The sequence below is a fragment of the Balaenoptera borealis genome (assembly GCF_965194805.1).
Source record: "Balaenoptera borealis genome assembly, chromosome: 7".
Lineage (NCBI taxonomy): Eukaryota > Metazoa > Chordata > Mammalia > Artiodactyla > Balaenopteridae > Balaenoptera > Balaenoptera borealis.
The window spans coordinates 84399809-84408644 of NC_138864.1; positions in this window are offsets into that span (position 1 = coordinate 84399809).

Below are 8836 nucleotides of genomic sequence, written 5' to 3' on the forward strand. Positions count from 1 at the left end.
ACGATCCAAGAGAGCAGGAACCACGCCTAGCCTGCTCACCACTGTGTCCACCCTCTTCCCGGCACCCTCTTCGCAGCACGTGGCGCAGGGTGGCTCTTCTGAACAGCCTCTTACCTGGGTGAAGGACACATGGGCATCCTCACTATACCAGAAACTCCAGGAGATCGGGGAGCTTGTCTCCTCCTATGTCACTCTATCCTCACTGCCCAGCACAGTGAAGGACTCATCAGAGTAGGGACACAATAAATAATTGTTGGGTGAACAACTCTTCTCATTGAATCCTCCACTTTTCCTTTCTGTTGGGACAGGAAAGGTGAAGACCAAGACCCATTATTTTGAGGTGTTTTTGAAGGCACAGAGCAATTGCCAAATTATTGCCCTAGTGTTTTGTAAGGCAGGTTGGTAATATTTCCATTCCTCTTTCCATTGGCCATTGTGTCACAAACTAATTGAAATATATGTCTATAGAGCCCTGAAATATCCAACTAGGAAAGTGAGGATCTGGTACATATTCCTTTTTGCCCACAATTCCAGTTCTCCAGGGGTGCTGGCCAGTCTACATTCCTGTCTAGATCCTCTGTGATGTGACATGGGACCCCCTTGCATAGTCACCCAATGGGAATTTGCAAGTCTCCAGATGCAGTAGAGGATATAATTTTAAAAAGTCGTTGGGGGATATCTCTTTTATTTTCCAAGTCTGGGAGAGGGTCTTGGAGAACATGCACAAAGACCAATTTTTCCATTATGACAAGCCCACCATCCTAATTGCGACTCCATGGCACTGCTTTTAAGACACTACCATGAGGAAATCTTATTTAATGTTCCCAGGGTTACAGCAAGTCTGGATTCTTCCACCACAAAAGAAGAGTGACAGTCCCAGGTCAGGATCCACCAGGATGTCCCCTGTTATCTCGAGTCATGTCTTAACACACACACACAAAAATCCTTCATGACTAATTTTACTTCCATTATATTTTGAGAAGAAATAGATACGGCATGTTCAGCAAGGGGGATTTGAGAGTGGATGTATTTCAAAAGTGTACCAGGAAGAATGCCAAAATAGTTGGGAATCATTGCTCTCTAATGACATATCTCAGGTCTTCTACATGTTTATCCAACTTTTTGTCGGGAGTGCTGACTGCTCAAAGGCTGGAAAGAAAAACAGCCCTTGTGTCTCAGCAGATCACACACCTGTGATATTCCTGACCAAGGCTGCTGCACAAAGGCCAGCGTGACTCATGTTGTGACTTTACTTTCTTCTTTAACAAAAACACTAATGGCACCAGGAATTCCTCCTCTTTTCCATTGTCTGTATCCAACTATCTTGCTGAGAGCTGAAAAGATATTTCAGTTTTTCTTTCCTTTGCCTTTATCTGTCACCCCAAAGATTGTGTTCATTGTTTAGTGATGTGAAATACCTCTGGCGTTGGCATTCCAGGAAAGTATGTGGACCAGGTAATGAAGTAGCAAAGGATCAGTAGGTGGAGATGGAAACTGAGAACTGGTATTCCAAAAAACAATCCGTGGGTGATTCTGTTGCTGAGCAAAACATGGGAATCCTGACCTCCAAATCTAGGACGTGACTGGATTCTTGCAGGCAATTATGATGGGTCCTTTAAGCCTTTTTTGGTTCTTACGCTATACTCCAATATAAAGTCTCTGAACTTACTGGGGTCCTCCTCCCTTTCCTGACGTTAAAAGGATCCTGGTTCTTTACCATCTTTCCCTCAGAGTTCTCATTGCAGTACTGCCTTTTTCAAACTCTGGAGAGAAATAAGGTCCCTGATGTGGCACCCTGGCAATTCCTGTCACATTATAAAAGTCATCCCTGGAAATTGGCAGGTGAGAATACAGGGAATTCTCACCTTTCTGGTGTGATGGGGTCTGACATAAGATGTAATACAGTTCACAAGATTGGGTGTAGGTGTATACAGAGCTTGGGTTCTCTGGCTTTTTCATACATTTATTCCACCATAGATATCTTCCAGATCAGGGGCTTTCCAACATTTTTGACATTTGATGTCGTAAAATATATAGTACCGTGTGTGTGTATGTGTGTGTGTGTGTGTGTGTGTGTGTGTGTGTAGCTGAAGCAAAGTTTCAGATGAACTAGTGCTTCCTTTTACTATGTGTGAGGGACTCTATTTTTCATTCTATTAAAAATATATTGATTAAGTTCACTAGACTAAATTTGTATCACAGTGTGTAACCTCGATCAAACCTGCACTTAGAAAAATATTCATACTGTTCAGATTTAGCAGGAGTTAATACATTTATACCATATTAGTAATAGAAATAATATCTGGTTTCATCAGCTGCTTGCTTACTTTGAATCAGGAAGTGGGCTAATCACTTTTCATAAATGATCGCATTTTATCTTCACAACCCTATGAAATATGTGTTATTATTCTCACGTTAAAGGTGAAAATCTGAATCTTATGCGGTTGCTCAGTGTCAGTTGTTGGATATGAAAGGTCTGTGCTGCTTTGCCTTTGAATTGAGGTTATCCTGTAATCAAACTAGAGCTTCTAGCCCTAATTACAATCAATGAATCAAGAACTTAATGAGCGCGTGCCCCGTAGGCACACAAAGAGGATTAAACATTGCCCCTGCTCACATAGGGTGTACAAGCTAGTCAAATCTCTACCTTAAATAGCAATGTATGGCCTAAATAAGATTTTGAATATAACATAATATCTAGACAGTGAAAATTTAGTTGACAATTATGTGATTGAAACAATAGGGCTGTGACTTCAGAGCAGCATGACGTCACTTTAGCCTAGAGGGACCTGGGAGGCTTCATGTAGGAGGTGGCCTTGAAGGACACATGAATTTGAAATGGTAAAGAATAGAAATGAAGACATCTCAAACAGGTGGAGCAATGCAAGACACAAAGGAGGATGGACATGCAGTAAACAGGCTTAAGCAGGGATGTATTTCCGTAGAGTAGAAGTTGTCTACCCTTGCTCCTCATAGATATCTCAGGAGCTAGGGCAGGGATGGGGGTGTCTTGGTCTTGGCTCACCACACCTGTCTTTACCAAGGCCAGAAACATTTTCATGTGCACACTAGCTCCCGAGAAATCATTTGAACAAAGTGTACTGATGCTTTTTTAGAAAAGTGGGTGAGGACCATTTATATAATGAAACAGGATATCAGGTTGGAAAAGTGGACTAGACATCCCATACATAAGGCCTTGGGTGCCCAACCAAGGGGCAAAAATCTGAGAACTGGCTTTGTCCACCTATGTCCATTAGCTCTGTGCCCAGGGGCAAGTGACATGACTTTGCTGATTCTGTTTCCAGTAAAATAAGAATCATGGGAATTATTACCCCTTACCTGGCACCCAGGGCCTTGTGTGAGACCTCTAGTCAACTTTTCCAACTTTTCCATGATAAGTTCCTAGGAGTAAATATGGTGAATATGTGAAAAGTGTTTTGTAAATTCTAAAGTCCTATATGATGTCAGCAGTTGTTTTTATTTTTAATATGGAGAATTTACACAAATGAAAAATTTTATCATTTATCAGATAGTAAATGAGAACTGTGAAAGGTGTTACTCCAAGGGATTGGTGTGTTGGAGTAGTTTGGGAAGATTAATCCGGCCTTGGGAAATTAGCTGGAAGGAGGGAGGGTGGAACAGGGGTGATTAGCTTGGAGGACAGTAAATTAGTCAAGATGTGAAGGGATAAGGGGAAATCAACAGAACCTGGAGACTAACTTCAAGGGCAATGGCCAGAAAAAGAAGGAAATATGAGAAACATTTAATACTTTTTTTTTTTTAATTTTTTTACAAAATGCTTTTCACATTCATGCTCATTTAACCAGAGAAGGCTCAGAGAGTTTATTCACGAGAAGTTTCAGAAATGTTCTAGATAAGGCTGGAAGGAGGGGGTAGTGTTTTGGAAAGTGTTTCACATGTTGAGTTTTAGAGGACAATGGGATATCCAGGTGAAGATGTTTGGTGGGCTGAAGTGCAGATCTGGTAGTTTTCATATAGAGGGGACAGGAGGAGGAGAAATGGGCTCTGCAAGACAAGGAAGAGGTGCAAAGGGCTGAGGAAAGGTAAGAGAAGGGAGGGCTTGTAAAGCAGACAGAAGAATAGTTTAAAAAGTGTGAGGAAATCCACGATAGTTTGGGAGGGCAGGGGCAGCCAGAGAGACAGCAAAGAGAATAGGGATTGAATAACAGTCATTCGACATCAAGAAACCATGATACTTTGTATGATCCTTATTTTACCAGAAACTAAGAACCTGCAAGGTCGTGTTACTTGCCTAGGGGCATAAAGCTGATGGACATAACTGAACAAAGTTGGGCCCTCAGACCTAACACCCTTGGATGATCTTCCGTATCCCCCTACCTGGTACCCAGGGCCTTGTATGAGATGAGATCTCTAGTCAACTTTTCCAACCTGATATCCCAATTCTTTCTATCAGTGGTTTTTACACACTTTTTTCCCCTTTTTCCTATTTATCTACCTACCTATCTATCTATTTATTTATTTATCTCCCTCCCTCCCTCCCCCCCCTCCCTGCCACCAGCCCGGGACGTCTGCCTCCTTCCTTGCCACATAACCCACACCCCCAACCAGCAGGTGGAGCCACACCTTTTCCTCCCGCTGCCCCTTCCCCTCCTGCAGGTGCCCCAGCGGCATGCGCCTGCGCACTGGGGCCAGTGCTCGGACTGCTGAGACACCGGCTGCTTCCTGTCAGCTGGGGCAGAGGTCTTTCTTTTGAAACATCAGTGTGCTTTGTTAAAACAGTATCTCGGGAGTAAATATTAAAACATATGCAGCCTCAGATGGTAGAGGTGGAGGAAGGACTACAGCAGATTAAAGAGAGCAGGTGCTAAAGAAGGTGAGACATTCCTTGTCAAGTACCTATCGAAGAACTTTGCTTAGGAAGGGAAGGGAGCAAAAGTCTAGATGGGGCTTTAGAGTGAAGAAGGGTGTTTTGTTGTTGTTTTGGTTTGGGTCTCCAATTTGGGAAGAAAGTCTTATATACATGGCTGGGTCTCTGCCTAGGTTAGAGCATCATGTTATATACTTTAGTATGAGGGGGCAGGGTATAGACCCTCCCCTTCCTATGCTCCTAGTATAGCGTTACTCAGAGGAAGAACCTGAACCTTGTCCTACTTTGGGTTTCCACTGGAAGCCTGATTAATAGATAGGGTCCCTGTTGGAAAGGGAGGATACCCCACACATACAGAACGTCTCAGATGCATCGAAGACAACTCAGTAACAGGTCCAAGGGGAGACAAGCTGCAGTAGCTTTGAGAAAACAGGAGGCCATGCTTGAACCTACCCTGACCCAGCTCCCTGGGTGGCTGAGTGCCCTGGGACCAAGAGGGCTGGGTGATTAAAGCAAGAGACCCTTATCAGGAGCTCGAGCATTCTGCCCTGTTCAAAATATGAACATGTTTTTCCTTATAAGCCAGAGACCCGCAGAGAGGTGATGAGAGAGAGAAAGCAGTTTCAAGGGGGAGCACACATGCCCAGAAGACATTTGGTGGAGGTCAAAGGTGGACCAGTGCCACCAGGTGGGCCACAGAGTAGAACATAGCCACACGATGCTTCATTGGAGGTGGCATTGGCATGGGCAACCTGGGCATGGGGACATGACTGAGAAAAGGCACAGGTGGCACCAGGATTGGTAGATGAAATCCTTTCCTTCCATGCCTTCAAAATACAGAAAGTGAGAGGCTTGAGGTCTTGCATTTTGCATGGGAAGAAGGAGGACTGGACTTAAGAACAAACCTACGTAGAATCTATAAGCTGGGGGAGCCAAAGAGACCATTTGGTAGCATGCATGTATGTAGTCAAAGAGGAAAAAGATAGTAGAAACAGAAAAAAGAATACTTGGGAAAAGTATAAGATCTCAGAGAGAAGAAGGAATTGGTGGATAGCAGAGTTAAAGGCATTGGTCTTGGAAAGAGGTAAGCAAACCTGGCCACATACAGCTGGGAAGGGATGGGGATCACTACTAAAAAGAAAATAAGCTAAGACAGTCTCTTATCTGGCAGACTGAACTCTCTAAGGCAGGTGATGCCATGGGCGGCACAAAAGTGTCATCTTGGAGGCCAGAAGCAGTGCAGTGTGAGGAGACAAAAATCAGTGTGATCAAGACAACCCCTTGAGGGGCATCAGTGAAGGATGGTTGTACTGCAGAAATGGTCCGGTTGAAGTTTGATATGCAGTGTATCTCATGAGCACACAGATGGAAGACATGCCCTGGAACATTTCCCTCCAGAACTGTTATGAGGAATTTTAAAATAATTTAAAACTATATTGAACACCTATGATGTGCAAGGCAGACTGCTGAAGTGGTCCTCACAGTGTATAAGGTGAGGCCAAAGCTCTTGAGGCTTCAGAGTTTAGAAGGAGAGGCATGGCAGAGATTGCTAGGTGCCTAACCAACATCCATTTTCTCCCTCTTTCTTATTCAGGACCTGAATTTATTCCAGGTGGCAATATACTCTGATAAAAAGGATATATTTTACAGCTTCTCTGAAATCTAGAAGTGGTCAGTGAGATGTAAGTATAAGTCATGGGGTGGGGCTTTCATAAATATTCTCTAAAGGGGTCTGATCAGGTGGGTGGGACATTCTTTTGCCATCCCCTTTCCTTCTTCTTCATTGGAATGAGGACACAATGGCTAGAACTCCAGCAGCCATCTTGGGCCATGAGGTGAACTTGAGAATGGAAGCCCCATATTAAGGTTAGAGGAATAGAAAGGTAGAAGGAACCTAGGCCTCTGGTGCCTTTGGACAAATATACAAGTCCTACTTTATCTACCACTTCTTTTAAATGAGCGTGAAATACATCTTTATTTTGTTGAGGCCACTTACATAATATATATATACACACACACTAATCCTGAGATTAAATATGAGATTCACATAACTCAGCTCAAAAGAAGAGATGCTTAATCAATTTGAAAGACATTAATTATTAAAAGGGTTCAGAAAATAGAAATACCTCTCATCCTCTCATGCTGGGAGGTAAAGGAAGCATGGGGTCAGGAAGAGAGCAAGGAGTTAAGGTGTCCTGACCTCAAGCCTTCTGGGTGCTGTGTACTATCTCACTGAGGCTGCAATAAGAGGTTAGCAGTGAGGCAGATTTTGACCCAAATCTGTCCGACTCCAAGCCTTCCTGATCCTCAGTTGCACTCTCTATTCTATACCATTTCCTCTTCCATTGGAGTGATACCTTAAGAGGTAGGATTCTGTAATGCATTGCATCTGTGATGTTGGTATATGAATGAACAGTTCATATGATTTCTCAGCGTTGCAGTCAACCAGGAACATGGAGGGCCCTGTTGGGGAAGAGAACTGACACTCTGTCCTTGGTGAGTGTAAAGGTGGCAGCTGGGTGATTCCCATGCCAGAGGTCATCAGTGGGATCTGAAGGATAATTAAGCCACAGGGATCAGTCCCACACACCCTGATTCTATCAGTCCACTGAAGGAGAGAGCACACATCAGATTTGTGCATCCAAATTATGGAAGAAATTTCATTATCTCTAGGGTCTATGCCTAAAAATCCCACTCTTGCTTGAATTCCTTACAAACAAAGCTCTGAGATGAGATGCTTCTTCTGAACGTTTGCTTCTTCCCCAGACATTCAGCCAGCTGCTTTTCTTCGCAGCTCTCCCATATTGCCAGAAGGGAGACAGGAGAATGCAGCTCCTGTTGCAATCTCTAGTTCCAACATGAGTTTGTGACCCTCGAAAGACTATGCGGTGTTCAAAGATTGTCTGGACCAGCAAGACACTGAGCAGGCGCAGTGTGGGTCACCTTGGAGCAAGGGTGTGGGAACACCGCACCCATTCTGCTAATGACCAAACAGAACTGCCTTAATTTTCTTTTCTTTTTTTTTAAAACCAAACACAACAGATTCTTCTAGTTCCAGATGCTTCCTCACTTTCATGCTCTTTGCTCAGACAGGGTGAGCTCTTTGCTCAGACAGGGTGAGGGCCTTAACGAGGCTGGGCAATCCTGGACACAATCCCAGGGAGGGCAGGTGTTGTGCGCGGATTCGACGAAGCAACCACGAGTCACTCCCGCGTCGGCGACAGACAGGGGACAGGCGGCTCTCTACCTAAGGCAGACTTCTCTCTATCCCTGGAGGGCACACTGCCTCCTCCTTCCCGACTCCTTCGCCCCGGCCCTCGCGGGGTGTGAACGGGCAGGTGTTAACACACCCGCTTAGAAGGGCGCGTCCGTCACCCACCGAGTCCCGCGCCAGCAGCTGCTGGCACCCTTGCCCCTCGGAGCACGGCGGCCGCGCGCGCCACAGGGCCGGGCGCTTAAGGCAGAGGGAGCTGAGGGACGGGGGACGCTGAGTCTCTCGGCCTCGGCTCAAGAAGCCCCGCCAGGCGCGGAGGGGCAGGACGGCGCAGCTCTTAGCCGAACTTGGGCAAACTGAAGCTGCCGCCGCCGCGCGTCCCCCATCGTGGCAGGCAGTACGGGTGATGGGGCGACCCCTTTCCCGCCCCTCGGGGCCTGGCCACCAAGAGGTCGCCTCCTCCCCAGTTCGGGGCAGGGTCTGCCGGGCGCGCCCGCTCCCCCCGCGGTGAAGTGTCTTCCCCGGCCTGCAAGGCCGGAGCAAGAGCCGCGGCCCCCGGGCCCCAGGGCGCCCACTGCGGGCGGGACCCGGGCAGTGCAGCCCGTGTCCCTGAGCCCGGCTGACTGCAGGCGACGGGAAGCCGCCTCCACCTCCTCCCCGCGCCCTCCGCGAGGCGCCGTCGGGCCTGCGCCCGCTCAGTCGATGCCCGCGGGGCGCACAAGTGGGCAGCGTGGGCGCAGCCGTGGAGCGCGGACCCCCTGCCTCGGCCCACC